Source organism: Peromyscus californicus, unplaced genomic scaffold (genome assembly GCF_007827085.1).
Source record: "Peromyscus californicus insignis strain IS unplaced genomic scaffold, ASM782708v3 Scaffold_11__1_contigs__length_118956290, whole genome shotgun sequence".
Classification (NCBI taxonomy): domain Eukaryota; kingdom Metazoa; phylum Chordata; class Mammalia; order Rodentia; family Cricetidae; genus Peromyscus; species Peromyscus californicus.
This window is the reverse complement of record NW_026294402.1, coordinates 63,564,273-63,589,843: the sequence shown is the minus strand read 5'-3', so window position 1 is coordinate 63,589,843 and position 25,571 is coordinate 63,564,273. Positions and strand designations below refer to the sequence as shown.

Genomic DNA, 25,571 nt, shown 5'->3' with positions numbered 1-25,571 from the left:
GAAAAATGGTATACATACTAAGCCATGTAGCTGGAAGGTTTCTCGGGTCCTGCCAGGCCCCTGCAGTCCCATGGCCTGATTATAAAATAATCACTCTAAAGCTTATATTAATTATAACTGCTTGGCCATTAGCTCAGGCTTATTACTGACTAGCTCTTACATTTAAATTAACCCATAATTCTTATCTATGTTTAGCCACGTGGTTTGGTACCTTTTCTCAGTTCTGCCTTGTCACCTTGCTTCCTCTGTGTCTGGCTGGCGACTCCTGACTCCGCCCTTCCTCTTCCCAGAATTCTCCTTGTCTGCTTATCCTGCCTATACTTCCTGCCTGGCTACTGGTCAATCAGCGTTTTATTAAACCAATGTACAAGGGCATTATCCCACAGCAAAGCCATCTCTCCATCCCAGAAACTATCATAACTGTAAGTAACAAGAAGGAAATATTGGCTGGTTTAAATGTATGTAGGTATGTGTGTGTCTCTGTGCCTGTGGATATGTACATAACTGTATATGTATGTATGTTCATCTATATGTATGTTTATATGTGTGCCTGTGTCTGTTGTGTGCACAATTGTGTGTATCTGCATGTGCATGTATGTGTGTGTTGTCTGGATATGTGAATGTATATATATGAGTATGTGTGTTATCTTGTGTGTATATGTGTGCATGCCTGTATGTTGGTATGTATGTGACATGTGTCTGTGTATATGTGTATGCATTTGTGTACGGGAATATGCACATGTATTTGTGTTTGTGTATGTATGCATGTGCTCATGAATATGTCTGTGTGCATGTGTGTATGAGTGTATATATGTGTGTACGTGTGTATATACATACATGTATGTCTGTATATTTGTATGTGCACATGAACATCTATCTGTGTATGTGGAGACTTGAGTATATAGGAGTGCATATATCTGTGTGTATATATGTATGCATGTGTGCATATGTGTGTTTGTGCATGTGCATGTGCCTGTGTATGTGTGTATGCATGTAGGTATGACTGTGTTTGCATATGTGTAGAGATATACTTGTGTACATGCACACTTGACTGCCGAGAATCTTTCACCTGGACAGACTTGCTGTGACCCAGAGTAAGACGCCATGTGCCTCTTCTCTGCTGATGGGGTTTATCATCTTGCTCAGGCCCTTCCACAAAAAGTGCTGCTTCCCACTGCTGGCCATCTGCTGTCATCCACATGAAGGATCCACATAAATCTCTACCAGTTGCTGAACTTCACAAGGGTCCCCTCCCCCAGCCCACTCATTAATTGTTGCAGCTCTAAACCTCTGTGAGGAGGGAAGTAATCTACACACGCCTCCCTCCCTTGGATGCACACGCCACAGGGCAACTTTCCGGAATCCTCCAGAAAACGGATGTGGCTCAGCAACAGTTAAAGATGGATTTCTTCTGCCTCTTGCGCATTTGCATAATTGATTCGCTGGATAATGTACTCTGCTTCCTTATTTAATAAACATGTTAATGATTTCAGACAATTACTCAAAACTGCCTACAAGTGTCTGCCTAAGAAAAGCAACAAAAAATAATTAAAATGAAAATACACACCAAAAGGCACATCCTTCATATCGCATTACACCAGATATTAAGTCAATATGTCACCCTGTCACCAGTCACTTGCTACCTGCTGTTATACATTTATTCAAATTCTAATGTATTAGCTGAGGCTGAGACATTGGTGAGACACCCAAGCGGGTGAGCACACAGTGAGGGAATAAACCTGGCACTCTGTTGGGGTAGGGCAATGAAACAGCAGAGAAATGGGGCGGTGGGGGGAGCGCATGATAAAACACAGGCCCAAAACAGAAGGTTGGCACAGACGCCTTTACAAAGCCAAGCCTCTCCAGGCTACTCCTGGTGGGGGGCAGTCACAGGAGAACTCAATGGATTCCATTGCCTCTGCAGCCCCTCAGTGCTTGGAGCGCCGTGTAGGCCAACATCCCGACGGGTCCAGTGCTGGCAGACACCTTGTCTGCTCTAGTCACTTTCGTGTTACCTTATTTTAGTTCCCCAGAACATTCACACGAGCCAATCAGAAGCCATGGCTTGAGTCACACAAAACTATGGACATTTCCATTCCCACGAGAACCAGGAGGGTAGCGAGCAACACCCAGTGACCTTGTGTGCTGGGTAGCATGATTCCAGTTCTCTGTGGAGCCTGGCCTGGACCACTCAAGGTTGGTCTTTCAAGCTCCTGGCAGACTCCTAAGCTGTTTGGACTCAGTGGGTTCTAGGCATCCTCCTGGCCTCCAGGATGAAGGGTCACCTGCCAGGTACAACAAGATGCTGTAGAAATGTGGCAGTTACTTGCCCTTGCTGGAAGTCAGAAGATTCTGGCTCATGAAATACCAGATCCACACCACTTGTAGGACAATCGGGGCGGAGAAGAAAGAATGGAGCTTTGAGAGAAGAAGTCAGGTCTTTCATCAGGAAATCTGCTGGAAAGGGCACAGGAAGATGAGTGAGGAACCAGGGGCTTTCTTGGCCTAGGATTATCCTTTTTTAAATTTCAAAGCCCAAGTGTTTTGGGTAGAGGTCACCCACAATATCAGCTCATAATAACAGGTCAGTAGGTGTGTGTGTGTGTGTGTGTGTGTGTGTGTGTATGAGGGGGAGAGAGAAAGAGAGAGAGAGAGAGAGAGAGAGAGAGAGAGAGAGAGAGAGAGAGAGAGAGAGAGAGCGCACACTTTAGGTTTTTGTCTTATCTTTTACTGGAATAACCCAACTTGTTCAGTTAGTATCACATGGAAGAAATTGGAACAAACAAGAACAGTTAACTCAGAACCACCCAAAGAAACAGGCACTCAACTAGAAGGCTACTGAGCTGACAGGAAACTTAAACTAACAGGTGACAAAGTCTAGCCAGAGTCCCAGCTCGGCTTTGTGCACCATGGATATTGGGTTTCCGGTGCCTAAGGTATCTCTTAACTGAGGTATTAAGAGGCCAGCACTGAGCTCTTGGCCTAATGCTCTGTTTTTCCACATGCTGAATGATCCTCTAGATGACAAGAGGAGCAAAGCGTCACGCTGTCACCTGTCTGCTGTGAGAACGCTGCTTCCTGGTCTTCTGAGACACACTCAAGCTATGGAACATGATGGATCAACAGAGTCACTCCTGTCAAATATTACCAAAGTAGCTAGAGGGATGGCTCAATGCGTAAAAGTGCTCAGTGTGCAAGCTTGAGGACCTGAGTTCAAATCCTCAGCACTCCCATAAAAAGGCAGGAATCCTGATGAATACCTGTAACATCAGTGCTGAGCGGTACAGAAACAACAGGGTCCCTGGGCTTGAAGGCTGGCCAGTCTGGGCAAACTGGTGAGTTCCACCCAGATTCAGTGAGAGACCCTATTTCAAACACAAGGAGGAAAGTAAGGAAGATCTGGAGCATAGACTTCTGACTTCCATGCTTCCATGTACCTATACACGCAGGGACACACACACACACACACACACACACACACACACACACACACAGACACGCAGGGACACACACACACGCAGGGACACACACACACACGCAGGGACACACACACACACACACACACACACACACACACATTTACACAGCTGGAAAAAAAAAGAAAGGAAAACCCCAATAAACTAATTTAATTCGACCCTCCTCCTCGAGGAAAGAATAACACAAACAGGGTAGAGTGGGAATACTTGATGTTAATAGCAGTCCTGCAAGGTCATGGCCAATTCCTTCTGGTCAGGAAGAGAAGCAGATAAGACCCTGACCAATTGTTCAGTATTTTTAAGAGGCCCTTTACACAGCAGCTCAGAAGTTAATTTAAAATAATAATGGGATCTGTGACCTGACAATTCCAAGAGGAAAGGAGGCTTAAATGATCTCTTATATGGACAAAAATCTACTCAGGTGACTTATTTCATGTGGCCTGTTTCGAAAGGCAGGGAGCTCACTGCCCTCACACAGAGCAAGTGCCTGAGAGCAGCTTCATGCACAGACAGGCCCAGGACAAGGGCTGCCCTCCCAGATGTGCTGGGGCTCCCCAGACAACTGGATCTACACCCCTTGATGCTTCCAACAATGAGCAGAAACTGTATCTTAGCTCCTCATTGGGGTGTGACGTTCAGGGATTAGGGTCTTCACCGAGTCACCTGCCATTCCCATACTATCTCCTACCGAAGGAATGGTTATGCCACCAGCTTCCCTGAGAAGTTCAACAGTATCTGGCTGACCATGATGGTTCCTGTTACAAAGACCTGTGGGGCCTGTGACAGAGGTTCCTACTATACAACTGTCTGTGCTAAACAACCCCACCAGTGGTCCTCCTATTCCTTCATCTAAATGGCAACTGTATCCTTAAGCCTGGACACCCAAGACTTTGCCCCTTGCTGCAGAGATCCTACCTGGTAAGTTTCTCATCCAAAGAGCCCCATCACCACTATGAGACAAGAAGCTAGACCCGCTGCTAACACGCTTTTCTCTCTAAATCATTTCCTTTTTACCCATCCCTTGCCTTTCTTATTGGATCCCCAGAGAGGATTTGAAGGAACTTACAAGAAAGGACAGACGTGCCATTAATCAGGGCTGGAGCTAAGAGGAAGCAACGTGCTAAGTTCATGATGATTAATAGAATGGTTGAGGTTCTGTGGGGACACCAGCCAGGAGCTTCCAGGCAGCCACAACAAAAGGGAAAGCCCTGGTGAAGAATGGCTACCTGTTTCTCATTGTCAGAAGTGACAAAGAACAAGATACCCCCACGGAGGAAGACTTCAGAGCAGTTTGCAAACTGCTGACTTGGGAAGGCCCCATCCCGGGATGAGAATACCCAGGTCTCTTTCATTGCTCACTACTCTTTACACTGTGTCCTGGCATCTTTATTTTCTTAATTGTCTAAAAACAGGACCTGGGTTAAGAATTCTGGTGCGATGCCAAGTTCCGAGCTCCATCATAACTAATCAGTGAAATGGCCTTCTCTTTCCAGGGGGGAAAAGGCTGACACGAACTAAGGGCTGTTCTTCCAACTACAATTTTTTTTTTATTTTAAAGATTTTGTGTGACACACACACAGGCTAGGGAGATAGATCAGTCAGTAAAATGCTTGCCATTTAATCATGAGGACCCAAGTTTGATTCCCCAGCATCCACACAGGAAGCCAGGCGTGGTGGTGTGCACGTGAGACCAAGTGCTTGAGCGGCAGCAATGGGAGGATTCCTGGGGCTCACTAGCCAGCGAGGCTCGCCTATTTGGCAAGTCCCAGGCCACATGAGAGGATGGCTCCTGAGGAACGACGCCCGAGACAGGCCTCTGGTTTTCACAGGCACACATGTGTGCCTGCATCTGAGCCTACAGGCACACAAAGAGAGACGCAGAAATATCATTCATAGTAAAAGTCCTTTACATGTGAAGAGCCAGGGCTAACATTTCCTTGCTGCTTAACTCTTAATTTTGTATCGCTTGGACTTAGCTTCTGAAACCCTCACACGGCCCCACAGTACAGCTCTGTGTGGCGGCAACTCACACTCGACGAGCGCCAGTCCACCATGTTTCTAGATGCAAAGTAAAACTAGCAGAAAAATCACATGGGAAGCACTGGCCAGCCCCATCTATTTGGTCTTTTCCTGACCTTGCAAGGCTCTACATTCATTGCCATTCTCAAAAAGGGGGCATGCAATTTAAAAGGAATTATCGTAGAGCCGTCGTCTGCACACAGATGAACACGCACAGATAATGTGTGCATACAAACAAGACCGTCTCATCAATTCGGTTCGCATTCCATGACCTCCTTCACCCCTCCCCACGCTAACACAATTATGTCTAACAGCCTCCGTTTAAACCCAAAGCCAAAAGAAAGCATCCCTAATGAAACACAATTTCAAATTAGAGTCAAATCTGTCTCCTAGACCAAAATATACAAAAAAGGCTCTTGCTTATATTTTTAAACTTCATGTGACTTATTTAAAGATTCAAGGTTTTCACTGAAATGAGGCAGAGATGACTAAACTTCCATTTAGGCTAAACAGTAGCGCAGGCAGAATTTGGGCTCATATGGGTTCCTTTTCTTCCTCTTCAATGCTGCTCCTGGAAACTAACATGACCCAGAGAGCCACACTTCCCTTTTAACGTCTGTGTAAGGCCAACAGACTGACAAAATTCTAAATACTGCTTTTAGTAAAACTGTCATTTCTCTACCTGTAAATTGAAATTTGTAATTAGTCCATCGCTCCAGCCACCCTCTGTTGCTTTCCTTTGTATTATATTAAGTTAAATGGAACTTTGCCTGTTGAGGAGATTTTGCTTTCTGAGGAGAAAAGGACTCGACTTTCTGGGCAATAGAATACAAGGGCAGGATGGCAGTCAAACAGAGTAAATGCTATTACTCCTTAGCCACTGCCAGCAGGTATGACCTACAGGTTACACACATGGTTCTTTTTATATTTTAATGTGTATGGTGCATGTGCCTTCTTAACTGTATGTGCACCACCTGAGTGCAGTGCTCACAGAAGCCAGAAGAGGGCATCAGATCATCTGGAGCCGAAGTTGCAGATGGTTATGAAATGCTCTGTGGATGCTGGGAACTGAACCCAGGTCCTCTATAAGAGCAGCAAGTGCTCTTAACTCATGAGCAATCTCTCCAGCCCCTATTCTTTTACTTTAAGCCCAGATGTGGTCTAGAATTTCTTTATAATATATGAAGAGAGGCAATATGCTTTGACAGCACAAGCCCCAAACCACACATGTGCATATACACTCACACAGATACACACAAATAAATAAATAAATACTCTTTAAAAAAAGATCCAACGTCTTACATCCATTTTCATGAGGATACTTACCAGGTATTTTGGTCAAATCCATCAGTTATTAAATGTCTGCTGCATGCAGAGTGCTATTAATGTGAGACCAAACCACTGAACAAACCATGGGTTCTGGATTCTGCCCCCTAGTGGTAGGCTCACCCCCAACACATGGCTTGTGCACTGTACTCTCTATGACTTATCATATGATGCCCACTGTGCTGTGAAGCTGCAGAAGAGCTATCCATCAACAGAACTGGTGAAAACTCCAGGGCTATTTCACCCACCACAACTCAGCAGCTCTTGTCTCTTCTCTAAATATGAATAAATAAATAAATAAATAAATAAATAAATAAATAAATAAATAAATAAAAGCACTCTACCTTCTTCTCAAAATACCCCAGTGAAGAAGGATGTACCAGGAATAAAATTTAGCAGAAAATGAAGTGTTATAAACATATTCAAGACAGAAAATTTTCCTCCTGAAATTAACACTTAAAATTCACATTCTTTTACACCCCCACTAGCTCCTAAATCAGAGAAATGGCTGAATTGCTGGCCAGGTCTTGATAATGGAAAGTTCTCGGTAGACAGCGGCCATCAGTAGTCCCAAGGAGGGTAAAAGAGAAAAGCTGTTCTATTATACTTTATTCATTCATTCATCAGCCAGTCAGTCAACAAGCATTGAGTCCAGCCTCCTCTTGGGTGTAAGTAGCACTCTAGGTGCTGAGGCACTGAGTAGACACAACAAACACCTTTTTATTTTTTTATTGATCTCTCATTGATGCACAAATAGTCAGCCAAGGGAACAGTTTGATCCAGCATCTGTCTACACATCCATCCAACCAACCACACAGATATTTACTAGGTAATTAGTTCATACCAGGTCCTAGGTTCAGCTAGAAGAGGACCAATTTCAGATGCAAGAACATACAGGTACATCAGCAAGTTGTGGTACAATGGTAGCAGGGTCTAAAACACTGTGTAATGAGGGGCAGTGGGGATCCCTCTGGTTCTAGGGGAAGACACATAAATATATGCCAGGTAGACAGAGGCAGAGAAGATGTCCTGACAGAGAATGACATCGGAGAAGGAGACACAAGAATACAGAAAGGAATGGAACCTCCACACTAGCCCAACCCACACATGGGATTGGGCTACTGAGGGATGATTCCAAAAGAGCAAGGAGGCACTTCCAAGGGCCTGGGTCTCAATGCCATGTCCAGGAGTTTTCCCATCACCCAGGCAATGTGGTGAGGAGTCCACTTCTTGTTCAAATATATTTATACTGCAATTTATCTTCCAACAATTTTTGTTTTTCAAGACAAGGTTTCTCTGTATAGCCCTGGCTGTGCTGGAACTCACGCTGTAGACCAGGCTGGCCTCCAACTCACAGAGATCTGCTTGCCTCTGCCTCCTGAGTGCTGGGATTAAAGGCATGTACCATCACCACCACCAGGCTCTTCAAGGATTGAAAAGATTCTTTTTATGTGTACATGATATGTGTATGCATGTTTGTGTATGTGAACATGGACGAGCATACACCATGGTCTCTTTGTAGAGGTCAGAGGACAATCTCAAGCATCAGTTTACTTCTCACCTATTTTGGGGACCAGGTCTTTTATTGTCCATCCTTGAGTAGGACAGGGTACTAGCCCATGAACTCCATAGGATTCTCCCAACACTACTTCTCATGCTGATGCAGGGGCACTGAGGTTGCAGATGCGCACTACCATGTTTTACCTATTGTGGTGGTTTGAATAGGAAGGGCCCCCAAAGAATCACATGTCTGCATGCTCGCCCACTAGGGTGTGGCCCTCTTAGGAGGTGTGGCCTAGTTGGAGTAGGTGTTGCCTTGTTGGAGGAGGGCGTGTCACTGAGGTCATGCTTTAAGTTCATAGAAGCTTAAGTCTCTTCCTGCTGCCTGTGGATTCAGATGTAGCACTCTCAGCTCCTTCTCCACTACGTCTGCCTGCATGCCGCCATGCTTCCTGCCATGGACAATAATGGACTAAACGGAAACGGAAAGCTAGCCCCAGTGAAATGTTTCCCTCTACAAGAGTTGCTGTGGTCATGGTGTTTCTCCACAGCACTAGAAACCCCTAACTAAGATGGCCCATATTCTAAGAATCTGAACTCAGGTCCTCATAGTTGCAAAGCAAACCTTTTACTTTGGAGCCAAGTCTCAAGCCCACGCTTCAGTCAGGGTTCTGCTCTCCCTCTAGCCCCAAGATGAGGGAGAAGACCTTTGCTAACAATTACGGGAAAGGAGATGTGGTTGCAACTGGCACGGGCTGGATGGAACCTAACACACCCAGAAATACAGCGGTGCTTCTCCCAGACACCTCATCCAGGGAGCAGCTTCTCACTCACCAGTGGGGCCAGGGAGACACAGTGGGTCTGTCAGCTGATAATGAACTGGACTGCCTTGCTGAGTACCTCAAACTCTGGTTAGTAATTATAGGGCATCAGCTCAAAGGTTTGGCTCCATAATTTTCACTAATTGATTTGCACAGGGAAATGGGCATGACATACTCTATGAAGTTTCTTCCAGCTCTTAAACTCCATAGCTTTTCTCTATAGCGACATTTATCAGTGTGACCTTGTGCACTCTGGACTGTGGGTTCTATGCACGGGCTCCCTCTTTAGCTGTTAAGCACCCCCAGAAGCACGGTATTATGCAAAGGGAGGTAATGACAAAGGAGGCCCAGTGTAGAGCAGGACACAGCCATCATCACTCAGGCTTAATGGCACTTACTGATCAGTTCCCAGGACACAGATTTTCTAAGGCCAATTCACTTTTTAAGTCACTTTTTAGACCCCTTGGCTGCAGTGAGCTCATATGGCCCAGTGACATGAAGCATGTGCTTCTGTTTAACTAGATGATCTCAAATGTTTATGTCACCCAGGCACCACATAATAACCTCAGAACCCCCCTCATCTTCAAATTCCAAAGTATTATTAATTTGTGGGTCTCCCCCCGGCCCCCCCCCCTCTGTTTCCTCTTGGCCAAGTCCAACTTTCAAAACATCCACAGCTCATTCCAAAGCTCTCCTCCACAAGACACCATTCTGGAGCCTTTGGTAATGTTCCTTTCTGCACCCTATTTATGTTACAGAAAAGGAGACAAGAGAAAGGCTGGGACACACAGTGGCTCACCAGGCAAGCTGATTCAATACTGATAAAGCAAGCCTGTGAGACCACTCATCAGTTGTCCATCTTCGAGGCAGCTCGCACTGACTCTCAGATCCATACACCATCTGGGACCCAGGTTTTCAAGGTGCGAACCAAATGACTAAGACACTGTGAGCCACAGCACTCTAAATACCAACCCAAATTTTAAGCAAAAGGGCTTGGGAGAATCTTTGCAGCAGAAAGCAATGATTCTTAGTGACAACAGGTAACCCATCATTTCAGATGTATCATTCCCTGTTTGTGGCTAAAAGCAGTACAAAATATACAGGCTTCAACTAACTGGGTTCACTTCATATATTAAAGGTGGCTATGCAATAAGGCCTCTCGAACCTCTGCATTTCTGGTGTGTTTCTTCAAACAGATAAGGGAAACAGTGCTCGGAGGGCTGCAATGTAGCTCAGTTGGTAGAGCACTTGCCTAGCCTATGGAGCATCTAAGTTTGGTCCTCAGCCCTACACAAACTGGGCACGGTAGTGAATATCTACAATCCCAGAATTTAGGAGACAGAGCAGAAGGATTAGAAGTTCAAGGTCATCCTTGGCTACACTGCAGGTTCAAGGCCAGACTAGGCTACAAGAGACTCTGTCACAGGATGAAAGAAAGAAAGAAAGAAAGAAAGAAAGAAAGAAAGAAAGGAAGGAAGGAAGGAAGGAAGGAAGGAAGGAAGGAAGGAAGGAAGGAAGGAAGGACGTAAGGAAGGAGGGAAGAGGGGGAAGGAAGGAAGAACGAGATGAGAGGGAGGGAAAAGGAGGGAGAAAGAGAGAAAGAAGGGAGAGAGAGAGAGAATATGGTATAAGGTGGAACTGGGACCGGAGAACCCATGTGTCTGTGACTCAGTGGGATATGTCCTGGATAGAAATGGCCTTGACTGTATCAAGCTCTGACAGAGAACACATGCTGAGATATGGAAGTAATAACAGTCCTGCCTCTGGCACTATGGGAGGGAGGTCAATCTGGACAAGAAGTCTTCCTTGGGCACATTAGTGATGCATGAGATCTCACTTCTCTGGCTTGCCATGTTAGAGGAAATGCGTCTTCCTCAGGCATCAACTTGCAGCTTGTACCAGACAAAGCCAACTCAAGAGAAGGCAGGACAAGTTTCTAAACTGGGAAGAGAAGAAAAAGTGAGAAAAAGAGAAATTCAGAGGCAATGAAGAAGAGGAGTTAGTACCCTGGCTCTTGGGGATCTGTGGCGTGGAGCCTGAGAAGAGCCTTGGAAGAATCCTGGGGCTACTGAAGAATAACAGACACCGTTCAGATGGGAAAGATTGGGCAAAATTCTCCTGTGTGATGCTTGACAAGTTGGCTTATCATCAGCTGTGAGGGGAAACAAATTCACCACTTGCTCCAATACTATTAATTACCCAACACCAGCAGCAGCTTGACAAAGGGGAATGATGTGTTTAGAGACATCAGCTGTAGTGAGTCACTGGGCCCAGGGACAGGATTCAGGCCCCTCCCAAGAGCAGTGCCTTCTCTTCGCCACCCTGGTAAATAAAGCAATACCCTGGCGCTTGAACCAAGCCAGAGCAGGAAGGAATGGGCCTGGTATGGGTACGCTCTCCCTCCCGTGCTCTGCGTTCTGGGAAACAGAACTGATGATACAAATTCTGTGGACCTCTCAGTACCAATGCACAGGATGTGGATCCAGCTGCAACCAGTCACACTTCTCCCTCGTGACTTTTCTGGAAGGAACTTTTGCACAAGAAAAGGAAAAAAAAAAAAAATCTCACGAGATGCTCAAAAGCCAAAGGTCTGCTCTGACCCTTCACTGAATTGTGAAGCAGCGAAAACAGTTAGGTGTGGCAATCGGAGGAGTTGTAGGCAAGATATTTAAATATCTGCTCTTGCCATTTTTAGGATAATTCTAGAGCATTCTGTTTGTTTGTCTTATTTACTTTTTTTTTTTTTTTTTCAAATGGTCTAACCCTGAGACAGCTGCTTGGAACTGAGTTGTTCTAAGCAGAAAGGCAGAAACAAAGAGAAGTTTCCTTCTCCCTCCCCAAGGCCAACACCCCCTACAGTCTATGAGTCATAAATAGGTCCTGGAAGAGCCAACTCCAAGGAGGATTCTGGCTCCTCTTTATTATCTTCCCCCAGGGACTGGAGAGATGGCGCCAGAGAACAGCCCAGCAGGCATTTGTGGGAGTGAAAAGTGGCCTGGTTGCCCAGGGCCCTGGGAGGCAGAAGTGGTCTAGGAAGCCAGGAATCAGGGGAAATGTTAGTAGCTGTGGTATTCTAAAAGCCTTCATTTGGGCTAGGTGATGAACGTCAGCCAAGGCTTGGGCCACGAAGAGCCCTGGGATCTGCCTCCTTTTCCACACACCCCACTTTATAGATAATGTTAAATCTCTCAAGATCATGTGTCTGTGGCTTAGAACTAGCCCATATCACAGATCTGCTTGAGTGTGTGTATGTGTACATGTTTCTATGTGCATATGTGCATGTGTGTGAGATCAGAGGTCAGCATCAGGTGTCCATCTCAGTCACCTCTCCACCATATTGTTTTGAGGCAGGGTTTCTAAGTGAGTCTGGCACTCACTAGTTAGGCTGCACTGTTTGGCCAGTGAGCCCTAGGCATCCTCCTGCCTCTGCTTTCTGGTGCTGGGATTATAGGTGTGCACTCTGGGCTAGTATTAAACTCATGTCCTCACACTTTTTCGGCAAGCGTTTTACCTACCGGAGTCATCTCCCCAGCTCCAACGATTTGTTTTTATAAACGAATTCTCCAGGATGTGAGATATGCACAGTGAAGAGTCGGTTTCAGGTTGTTTATCTTCCTGAGGGATGGTGAGAGAGATGTTCGTACTGAGGAGCCTGGGTGGTGTAGTCAGGGCCTCTAGCTCCTTCGAAATCGCCGACACTATAGTATGATCAATACATTTCAAAGCAGAGCATCATTTATCCTTTCCCAGGCTTCAGAACACTGAAGCAGGTAAAAACCCCACATTGTTACATGGAACAGCAATGGCATTGTTAATTAAGTTAGCACCTGGCACACAGAACTCAGTACATATTTGGGATACAAATAAATGACCAAATCCAAGTACTCTGGCCAAATGGGAATAGATGAAAATATCAGCAACATTAGGATCTAACTCCTCCCAAGGGAACAAAATTGGCCCTTCTGGTATAAATATAGACAATGTCATGAACATATGCAGAGGTGCTAACCCAGAGACAGTTGTCTACAGGATAGGACAACCCTAGAGCTGTGTGCCACTGGGGAGGCGGGCTAGCCCCTCTGTGCCTTATCTAGAAAGGAAATGTCTTTTTATTTTAAGCAGCTATTTATGTAAACTGAGTGATACAGTAACTATACCATCAGATTGCAAATAAAATTTCCAGACACTTGCTATTTGCCAGGTAGTGCTACACAATGTATTTGCATCTCAGGGCACGTCATCCCTGGCTTCAATGTCCCACTGTTTTGTCTGTTTCTTTTTTCCCAATAATCAAGATGCCAGAATCATGTGATGCCAAAGGCCCCGGGGACATACAGAAGAGACAAATAGCCATCCTCGTGCTGTGCCAGTCTCCCTCATTTATGAACATGTGTTAAAGGCATTTGATGCTCTTTGCCTCTAGTCTACAGAGATAGTTAACACTGCTGGTCAACCTAACAGAATTTAGAATCACCTAGAAGACAAACTTCTAAGAGCATCTGTGGGGGAAGGTTCTAGAGTAGGCTAAAGAGGGTGGAAAGATCCCCCCTGAGTGTGTATGGCATCATCCCACGGACTTGGGTTCTAGACTGAATACAAAGGAGAAAGCAAATGCAGGACCAGCCTTCACCTCTCTGCTCCCTGGAGTACAGATGCAGTGAGACCACTGGCCTCAGGCTCCTGCTGCCTTGACAGCCCCACCACAGAGGATTGTGAGCCAAAGTCAACCCCTCCTTACCTATGTTGCCTTGTCACACCTGTTGTCACAGCCATGGGAAAATCACCAGCCCCCCCCCCCCCCCCCCCCCCCCGCTTAGCTAGTGACTGCCACACAGTAGCTAATTAGCAGATGAATAAATGCACGGATGGTGGAAACAATGGATGGGAAGCAACACAGTCTTCTCCTCCCTAGATTCGCAGAACCCATGAACGTGTAGAGTAGCCTAAAAGCAGCAGCAGCAGGTCTCAGCTGGAGGCATGTTCCCATTCAGAGACAAATCTCTAGCCCAGAGAGCAAGGAAAACCAGCTTGTTGAGAACTTACCAGATTTCCTTTCCCAAGAGTTGGCCACGGCCACTCTCCCAAACACAGTTGATCACATATCGAGCTCAGAGGCCAAAGTTTTGTCCACAGAGTGTGGGATGAGCAATTCCAGCTCCACAGATGTGATCCCCAGAGTGCCTGGAGTGACAGTGTGGACTTTTCCACTCCTCCAGAAGGAGGGCAAAGGCATAAGGCTCTGACTTGGCTTAGGAAAAGGCCTGATCATGTCTTCCACACTGATATGTCCTCTCTGCTGGAGATCAGTCAGGACATGTCTACAAGCCCTGCTCCACACTTCTTAGACTGAGTAATAGCTTGGGCAATCTGTAATATTCATCCTCTGGGGTAACTAACCTTGGCAAAGACATGTGACTGTTACTTTTATATTACATTTGTTTATTTTGGGTGTAGTGATGGGGACCTACATAGGTCACAACACACATGTGGAAGTCAAATGACAATTTGAAGAGTCAGTTACCTTTTTTCCATCATGTGGGTCCTAGGAACCAAATTCAAATTGCCAGGCTTGGTGGCAAGTACTTTTACCTACTGGGGCATTTTGCCAGTCCCCCCCCCCCCCCCCCGCGCCACCCTCTACCACCACCCCATGTTATTTTTAACCTACCTTATGTGCACACAGCTACACAGCTCACTACTTGGCTACACAGCTCACTACTGTGGGTGGTAGTCTGCTTTTATTAAGTAAACAATTCTTGAGAACTTGCTATGGACCAACCATCTCCCGGTTCTTCACAACTATCTTCTCTCTGTCCCCAGCCTGCTGATGTGGGAAGAGGAGAAGAAAGACTCCTGTGGGAGAGCTCTCAAGTCAGCTGAAGACTCTGCACTTTGGAGAACAAGGGCTGCAGCCTACCACACTCCCTGTCATCCAAGGACAGAGGTAGGGATGGAATAAGGGGAACGGAAGGGGAAAGAACATTCTCAATAATGCATTCACACATACAGTGAACCCCTGTAACCAAAAACAGGATGTCACAGGAAGGGCACATCTCACTGCAGGAAGATCTTTTCTCAGATTCCACCGTAGCCATCTTAGGACCTCAGCAAATGGCAGGTGTGGAGTACCATGTATAAATAGACAAGGAGGCGCAGATAAATACAGCTAGATGGCTATAAATAGGTAAACCAAGGCCTCTGATTCAGGAACCACCTCTTACCCTTTGTTAATTGAAAAATCACCAGCTCTCACAGATCCTCCTACACAAGACGAAAGGGTGACTTAGCCCACGTCACAGCTCCTTGAATGAAAGCCACACCCCCTAGCTCGCTTCAAAAGGAAGTAACTCACTTTTCCTCTTCGCCCATCTTCCTGGATTAACATAGTCAGACATTAACTTACAATTTAACCTAGAAGATAAAAATCTCCCCCTGAATCCTTCTCCCTCTCTTCTTCATCACTTACAGCAATCCTTGTCTTCTTCCATCAGGGCCCCTTGTCAAAAGCTGGTGGTTATTGCATGCTAATTTCACCCACAAATACCTGATCTGAATTCGAAGTAATTAGCAGATCGGGGAACCTGAGAGATGCTGATCTTTTTTTATAACCACAAAAAAGCTTGTCACGAAGGATATTTTAGTTCAAGAACATTTCCAATCAGGAAACTTCACATCATGTTCCAAAATACCACCCTGCCTCTCATTGGTACATCCAGGCGGTGTGCCCGCTGGAGGTGATGGTGTGTGTTCTCTCGGGACCACAATGCATCTGAATGTGCCTAGGCAATAAGGTATATACTGAGTATGTACCACCGGCTCGGGCAGCTGTCCATACAGAGGGATGAGCTTTAACTAAACTCTCGGCATGAGGTTTAGCTTTCTACTCTGAATGAAAAATGCTTCGTTGAACAGGAACACGTATGTCTACTGAGAATTTTCATTTTGGATCTAAAGATGGGAGCACTTAAATGGCCTAAGATACAATTAATGGGGCTGGGGAGATGGCTGTCTTGATAAAATGTTTCCCATGCAAGAATGAGGACCCAAGTTCAAGTCCTCAGCACCCACATTAAGACCTGAATGTGATGTCTTACATCCAGTGCTGGGGAGATGAGGACAAGAGCATCCCTGGAGCTTGAGGCTAGCCAGCCTAGACAAATCGGTGAGTCCTGGGTCCAGTGGGAGACCCTGTCTCAGAAAATAAGGTGGAGATCGACAGAAGAAAAACACCTGATGCCAGTATCTGGCCTCTACACTCATGTTACACACATGAACACACACACACACACACACACACAATTACTACCCAATTCTGAGAATATAATACAGCCTCTACTTTAGAGGAATGGCCTCTAAAGTAGAAGAAGATATATGCTAGTCTCTTCTCTGGTCACCAACTGTGTGACCTCAGTTGCCATATCTATAAAATGGGAACGCTGACACATTCACATCAAAAGGTTGTTGGAAAGAATAAAAGATGATGTGTAGGCCCATCAATACCCCCACAGTAACCATTACGTCACAGACAGATACAACTGACCCAGGAACTGTCAAAAGTTAGCTCAAACAACAAACAGTAATTCAAAAGCTATGCGAGCCTGCCTGCAGTGACCCCCTCGGACAAAGCTGTGTCTTCCTCATGGAGTCTAGCTTGTTGACTGCTTAGCCTCAGGTGATAGATGTAACACACTGTAAGATGAGAAAGATGACTCTTATAGTTTACACACCCACATGCCTTTACACACTTCTCACGGCCTCGTTGCTTTAACATTGAACCGCACTTCATAACGCAAAATCAGATTATTGATCTTTAATATATATTCTGTAAATAAATTCCTTCTTCTTGTTATTTCTAATAATTGCAACCTCCCCTCCCCTCCCCACCCCACCCCGGAAAACAGCATTCTATAGATACGATGTATGGAGAGAGAGTGGATAAAGAGCCAGAGCTAAAACCATGGTAGGGGCCTAGTGCTCACTCTGTTATAACTGTGCAGAACTTCAGAAACGTGGAGGAGGGTCCGACCCTGACAGGTGATGATATCCACGGTGCTGAGAGAGAGGCTCAGCCTGTGCTACTGGAGAGCTGTCAAGGGGAAGACGGAGAATTCTGAGTGGGCTAAGGAAACGGAGCCGATTTAGGCAAGGACATTCTGCTCAGCCCTGCACTCTTGTCCTTATTTTTGAGATAGGGTCTCTCACAGATCCAGGGGCTCACTGGTTGACCAGACTGGTAGCCCAATGCGTTCTAAGGATATGCCTGTCTCGAGCACTGGGGCCACAGGCGCACACTGGCACATCTGGCTTTTTACGTGGGTGACGAGGATCCGAACCCGGGTTCCCATGCTTGCACAGCAAGCACCTGACTCACAGAGCCACCACAGGGCCGTCTCCCCAGGCCCCTGCCCTGCTGCTGCTTCAGTTAACCATGTTTATGAATTAATGGGATCCTGGTCCGGCTTGCTATACCAGCTGCCTCCTTTCGTGGTGAAAAGGGCCCTGAGGTTTTGTGGTCTCAAGGTTAGGGAGTGAGAGAACTGAAACCTCGAGGGGCTTGTGCAGACACACTCCAAGGCCTCCAGTCCCCAAACTCCTTAGGATGTGTGTAACGGGTCTTCCTCGTGCCTGCTCCCCGCTACTTACACATGTCCAAGACAAAACCGGAGACAAAAGTCTCTGTCACCGAGGAATCTGGCAGAATGCAGAATGGATATGTTTCCTTTAATAAGGTTTTCCCCTCCCTGTACCACACTCTACGCTCGGCAAAATGACTCATCACACACAGGGACCCATGTACACTGGGTGATCAGACAATGGATAGATGATTCAGGGTCGATGGCCACAAGTAACAGTGGAAACCCCCATTCAGCATTGTTACCGTAATTCCATCCATGCCCCTAGACCGGACCGAAATTCTACCTTTGCCATTTTCATTTAACTCTAGGTCTATTTTTCTATCTATCTGTGTGTACATGTCTATGTCTCATGTGCTTTAGTAACAGTACACTGAGCCATGGAAGGTGATACAGGAATCAAACAGGTAAAAGAAAGCAGGAGTTTCGGTATTCTAGTAGGTACCACTTGGTCAGGGTATACGACATCTAGAAATGTGAATTGGGATAGCACAGGGAATCTACCTATGTCTACTCAGAGGCAATCCAGCATATACCAAAGGCCAGAAATCCCTCCATGAAGGGGCCTTAGAAGGTTCCAGAAGGCATAAAATTAGGCAAGACAAGGAAATAGTACTAACCAATAACCCATGGACATGAACCTAATCTTCAAGTCAAAACAATTCCAGATGTGTACTTTCTATTCTCTGAGGTGGGGTAGAGGGCGGGTGGGGGGTGCTGAGGGAAGAGGCCAGATGTATGCAGAACAGAGCAGGCAGGTAGCATAAAAGCTACAAATATGGGTGGGGGAATCAGGACTGCTGGTTTTCGCTGGCTGGGTCGGAGGCTGTTTACACAGTTCATCACGGGAGAGTTGGCTGTCACTGTCCTGTCTCTGAGCCATCCTGCATCTTACCGACAGTCACAGCTAATATGCTCTGCGGGCTTACACCCCTGAATCACGTGGAGTATTTCACCTGTCATTCCCTTTTTCCTAGGGGGCTTTAATTTCCATGAGTCACATGGAGAAACTGAGGCTCAGCTGAGATGAAACGACTTGCCCAGGGTAGTGAAACATGTAAGTGGTAGAGGGGCATGATTCAAACTAATCAGTGCCTAGGCTCAGTCAACTCTGAGGCAGGTTAAATACCTATGTAACTAAAAAGCACAAAACTCCCCAAGCTGGAAGACTTTACCACTGGAGAGTTCATTCACAGAGGTCTGCAGGCCAGCCCAGGTAAGCTTCATGACCTTTCTCACAACAAAAACATGTGGAGAAATGTTGTAGAATATTAGTTAAAGACGTGTTACGATTGTTTAAGCTGTGGAACATTCGTTTAATGATGCAAAGATGTGTTACATTCTTTTATGTTGCATTTGTTTAATTCTCTGAAGCTGTGTTACTTTGCCTGTCTAGAACACCTGATTGGTCTAATAAAGAGCTGGAATGCCCGGTAGCTAGGCAGGAGAGAGGACAGGCATGGCTGGCAGGCAGGGAGAATAAATAGGTTGAGAAATCTGGGAAGAAGATCGAGGAAAGAGAAAAGGAGGAGGAGAGGAGGACATCAGGGGCCAGCCACCCAGCTACACAACCAGCAAGCCACAGAGTAAGAAGTAAAGAAACAATATACAGAAACAGAGAAAGGTAAAAGCCCAGAGGCAAAAGATAGACAGGATAATTTAAGAAAAGCTGGGTAGAAACAAGCCAAGCTAAGACTGAGCATTCATAAAACAGAATAAGCCTCAGTGTGACTATTTGGGAGCTGGGTGGCAGGGCCCCCCAAAAGAGCAAAGAGCAAAACAACAATCACACTGATGATGAGGTTTCCTTTGAACTTCAGAGGCACTGTTGGCATCCATTTTCTTCCTGCATCCTCAGACCCTGAGTGACAGGCTGGGACGTGGGTACCATTCAGATGGGGGCACCATGCTAAACATCAGATCAACTGAGGAGGTTGGGGGTAGAGAAGTAGCAGAATTGAAAGGCAAGACAAGATGTTTTTTTTTTTCCAAAATAATCAGCTGTCACTATTTCAGTCAAGATTTACACAATGCTAAACAACATACCTGACCTAAGGAGGTCCTGCTCAGTGAAAAGGCAAGAGGGTTCTAACTAGGTTACCCCGCAGAACTCTACTAACTCTCTGTAAGCTTCCATTCTCCTTATGTAGACCCTGTAAGTCTGGACAAACTGGCTCGGCCAAGCCTTCCCCTCCAGGGTAGGGAAAGCTACATTTCCTGGCTCCATCTCAGACATAGTTCTCACATATTCTGAATCAGTAAAGCCTAAAGGAATACTCCTTCCTGTCCCAGGTCTGCAGATTCAATGGAGGGCCCCCACTAAAAGCTAAGGAAACCTAGATGCATAAAGAACGCTGTTTAGAAAATTAAGAGCAATACGGAGGTACAGCAGAAATCTACAGTTGGGCTGAGTAATTACAGACCCCTTTCCAGGAAGTCCTCTTCCCCACATCCCATGTGCCAATCAACACCAAAGCATGCCTTGTTTACTGCTTACACACATAGGAACATGCAATGCCCAAGAATATTCACAACTCTTCCGTGTCAACTAAAACAAAGAAAACTGGGTTTCTTATGAACAGCAGAGGATCCCTACGAAGACAGATGGGCAGTCTTGCCTATGTCACCCTGCATCGAAACCCCCTACCCATCCTCCAAATTCCTTGACAACCTCTGAGCATCCTGCTCCTCTCTATGCCCTCCTCCCAAGCTCCAAAGAATAAACTGCTGTCATTGTGCCATATGATACTGTTGTGTTGTCAAAATAATCGGTGCATTCCTTTCACCTTCCTGCCGCTTCTGCCGAGGGAGTAGCGTCCCATGTCAGTACCATGCCAAGTGCAGAGTGGCACGAGTCAGCCTTCCACGGCTCTCAGGAAAATGCCACCGATTGAAAAATCTGATTGTGGGTGCAGCTCTCACCATCATCTGTTGGGGTGATTTCTTCCACAATAGCAGCCTCATCTTCTCCACAAGTCAAAGGGGCTGCATGTATCCCGGTCCCCTCTGCCTCAGGAGCATTTCTATGGCTTTATAGTGGCCATGCCTCAACACAGTGTGGTCCTTTTTCAGGTTCCTCCTTTGATCCAATGTCTTTACTGCAGACTGATGCTACAGGAGTGGTTTTGAACATTTATCCCAAATAAATACCACTTCAAACTCCAACACACAAAACAGACCAGAGGTGTGCAATCTCATCCCCACCCTGGAGGACCCTGGGGGTTCTGTGGATGGAAAAGGGAACATAGGACAATGAGGGGATGTGGGGCTTAGCAAACAGAAAGCGGGGGTACATCATCTCATGTTAAACCTGGAAGTTAAAAATGCTCAGCTCATTCTCTGTCACACAAGCTCAGCTCAAACACTGAAGTTAGTTAACATTTGCATTAAACTCGGAAGGTTAATGAGGCATTTGTAGAGATCTCATTGAATCCCACAATTATGCTCTGTAGTTTATAGTGGGTTTTTTTTTGATTTGTTTGTTTTTTAATTCACAGATTAAAAAAAATATAAAGGCCAAAGATTTAAGTAACTTCTGCAAGGTCCTATAGACTCAAGCAGCAGAACCTTCCTTCAGCCCGAGGTTGGGCTTTGAAACCACGCTTTGTATATGCTGGGCTGCCTTCAGATTCAAGCTCTGAGTGCCTCTGACTGGGAATGACGTAAGAACACACGACCTGCCCAACGGGAGGATGCTCAGAACATGGAGAAGAACAACAGCAAACAGAAAGGCAGAGGCCTTTTCTATTTTTAAAATGGAAGCTCTTTGAAAACTGTGTACTTAAGAGGCTCCTGAGGACCTTGACAAACAGATACCCTCGATCCTGACAGCACATACTTTCGACATGTTAGATGGACCAGTTTCCACTGAATACCTATTACGTGTATGGACACCAGCAAGTCCCCTGGAATAATAGGATAATTCACCATGTTGGCCTTTCTGGTGCTGGTGGGAAGAAGAGTCCAGGATTATGAACAGAAAGAGATGGAACAGGAAAAGGAATGGGAGGAAGAGGGGGAGGGAGGGAAGAAGGAGAAGAGGAGATGAGAGGGGAAAGGAAAGGAAGAAGGGGAATAGAAGGGAGAGAGAGGAGGAAAGAAAATAAGAAGTCAACCTTATGCACCATTAGGACATTTCTAAAGAAACTGAATGTCCTGGGGCAGGAGAAATGGCTCACAGGCGAAAAGCACACGGCTCTTGCAGAAGACCTGAGTTCAGTTCCCAGCACCCATGTTAGATGGCCCTCACATGTCTGTAACTCGGGGAATCTGATGCCTCCTCCTGCACCTGCACTCATGTGCAAATTTAGGCATCATGATATCACAGGAGAATACATGCAAACCCAAGCTGTACAGAAAAGGAATGCACGACCTGACAGAGGTCACCATTCCCAAAGTCACAGGAGAGGTGAAGCCAGAGACAGGCCCTGACCTTGAGACTCCTGGCACAGTGCTCTCTCCACCACACTAAAGCATCCTGTCTATCCGCTGCTCCGCCTGCGTGAATACTTCTGTCTTTGTCCCCACAGCCTCCTCACCAACACATGTGGCTCTGAACCCAGCATGCTCCCTCTTCTTAAGACTACCCCTCCCTGGATTTACAAGAGAGAGAGAGAGCCACAAAGAAGCCACAGTTGTCAATCGTGTCCGATTGGACACAGTGACAACAGTCAGTCACAGAATCAGCCACAGCTCTGTTCCAGATGCAGTCCTTGTAATGACCATGAGTCAGGCTGCAGAATCAGCTCAAAAGAGAACTTTTGTAAGAATCATTGCTCACTTGCTCCTTAGCAGTTAAGTCTGTTAGACATCAACCTGCCAGGGATTCTTTTAAAAAGTCTTTTTATCCCTTCATTACAAGTCTCAAAGCTGTCGAGTCTTCTCAACTTCCAGCTGGACTCAGAGATCTGTGTATTCCTGGAGATAATTTTTTTTTTCCTATCTGCTATATTTGAATGATTTTTGAGTTCCTCAAAGCAGCAATGCCTACATCACTAAGACATCCAGATAAATATGAAATATTCAGTTTTTATGCAGATATTTATAGACTTTTAGAACTCTCAGGGGATGCAGACAACTTGACTAGGATTTTTTTTTTTCCCGCTCTGATGAAGTTTCTGTATAAGCCTGGGCTCTGCCTAAACCCTTTAGAGTCTAAAAGTTTAGACCTACAATTTAGCCATGTGACCACCAGGTGGCGATAGCGTGTCACAACCTAGGGCCAATCAAGCTGAGGTCAGGGTGCCTTCTCCACACTTCCTGTACTGAAAAAAAAAAAAAAAAAATCTTGAACACAATCCTCATTTAATTTCTTCCTGTATTTATGGAGCTGTTTTCCACACAGTGTCTCCACTACCATCTCTAGGTTATGGCCTTCATAGTCAGCACCAAGATTTTTATTTCATTTATCTATTGTGGAGAATTTCATACCTATATGATGTATTTTGATTATATCCACCCCATTCCTTCCTTCCAACTTACCTCCAAACCCTTCCCTTCCCCACACCCCTTTCCAAACTTCATATTCTCTCTCTCTCTCCCTTTATAACCAACTGAGTCCAATTAGTGTTGCCCATATGTGCGTGGGAATACAGACATCACTGGAGGACGGGTAGCCTACAAGAGGCCATACCCATGAAGAAAACTGATCTCCCTCCCCAGCAGCCATCAACTTCCCTGAGTTCTCAGCTGGGGATGGGGGTGGGAGCCTCCCGAGGTCCTCTCCCATTTGTCCTGAAATGCTGATTGGCTTGACTTTGTAGCACGGAGTTTTAAATCTGGCACTCAGTGTCCTCGAAGGAGGCAGCAGCCTAACTAGACACACACACACCCTTTTGACAGTTGCCCCACAAGCCACGCTTCACATACAAAGCCAGTCCGAACAGCTCTGGCTTCTGTCCGTTACGCACTTGCTCCACAGACACTTGCAGCTATCCCCAAAATATTGTGTACCTTAATAAACTTATCTGGGGTCAGAGAACGGAAAAGCCTCTAGATACTTAAGATAGGCAGTGGTAGCACACGCCTTTAATCCTAGCATTCCAGAGGCAGAAATCCATGTGTTCAAGGATACAGCCAAGCATGGTGACTCACGCCTTTAATCCCAGAAAGCGAGCCTTTAATCCCAGGGAGTGATGGCAAAAACAGAAAGATATATAAAGCGTGGAGACCAGAAACTAGAAGCATTTGCCTGGGTTAAGGTTTTAGGTTTCGAGCACAGTTCAGCTGAGAGCCATTGGGATGAGGACACAGAAGCCTCCAGTCTGAGGAAACATGATCAGCTGAGAAGTTGGCCAGGTGAGGTTAGCTGTGGCTTATTCTGTCTCTCTGACCATCCAGCATTTCACCCCAATAACTGGCCTCAGGTTTGATTTTATTAATAAGACTCTTTAAGATTCCTGCTACAAATAGCTGTTCCGACAAAGCTCCACCAAAGGAGTTTGCAAGGCCTCGAGTTAAATTAGTATTCATGAATCCATGGCGTGCTGCTTCTGGTAGAAACCATGTAAAATGCAGATTACCAAAAAGAACTGTACAGTAACTGGAACTTCAGTGCTCCGGTGTAGCTACCTGGTGGTCCAACGGAACATATCACTTCAAGTTTCTGGAGTAAATAAATGACCTCGCAGCTTGCTACAGCAGACTACCCATCTGGCTGTAGGTTCCTGGACATCTTTCCAGTTCATTAACTATCACTCGGTGCAGATGACTATTCCCCCAAGAGGCGGCTCAATGGGGAGGTGGGGGTGATTGGAGGCTGGGCTTGAAACCAAAACACTGAGTCTCAATCCTGGATCTGGAAGGTCCTAGCTATGTTTGGGCAAGTGTCTCTGAGTCGCCATCTACAAAAGGACACAGCGGTTATCTCTCGGTCTCTGACAAGCTAGAGATAACTCATGAGATCGTGTGTCTAGCTTGGCCTCTCCTCTTGAAGTGACTTTTTGCTGGTCTACCCATTTCCTTCAATCTGATCTGTGTGGTTCCTCTCATTATGCTACTGCTGTCGTGATTCCATTGGTGGTACTGGAGATGAAAGTCAAGGCTTCCTGTGTGCTAGGCACATGCTCTACACCCAGCTGCCCTCACCTGATGTCTCTCCCTCCTCCCACCCCAATGTTCTTTGTGCCGCCCCGTGGCTCCACCTACGACTCTAATGCGAATTTCACATTAGAGAGGAAAGTATGAAGGTATTCCAACCAAGGCATAAGATGGCCTTAGATACCATCTTCCAGCTGCCCCTGTCCCACCAGTAGGCAGATTTTCACAGCCATGGGCACCAATGGAGCTGAACCCAACCAACCCTGGGCCTCCCATATCCATAGCCAGAACCATTTCCAGCTTTTCACTCTTACAACCTGGACACAGCTTCAAAGGAAGTCTGAGATTCTTTCGGGCCCTAGCTTGACTTTGATGTTCAAAAACATCCAGTCTGGAGTGTGTCTCTTCAGGGTTCTGAAGATGCCTCTAGGTCCAGCATCCTCCCCTATATGGCACCCCCTCCCACCCTGCCATGGTACCTCTGTGTCTCAGCTGCCCCCTTTCCAGGCTCCAAATTGCACATTTCAGGCAGAGGTGAAGCCTTGCTCCAGAGAAGATAAACAGTTTTCCCTGAGTCCTTGGCCAGTTCCTTGTCCTTTCCACCCAGGAGAAAGGAACACTAGCTGGACCACATGGGGCTTTTGTCAGCCCTTCAAGTCCCCTGTAACCTCCCTGGTTCTCCTTTAATAGTGGAGGTGGGTTTTAACCCCTGCCCCTTTCGTGAGAAGAGCATTCCTCGTTTTGGCTCCTCCATCCAC

The 25,571-nt window shown here is 46.1% G+C and overlaps 1 protein-coding gene across 1 annotated transcript in view; it reads right to left on the bottom strand.

Moving 5' to 3' along the window:
• Rora (RAR related orphan receptor A) overlaps positions 1-25,571 on the bottom strand; it is a 744,161-nt gene that overhangs the window by 658,974 nt on the left and 59,616 nt on the right. The gene's annotated exons all lie outside the window — the stretch shown is intronic.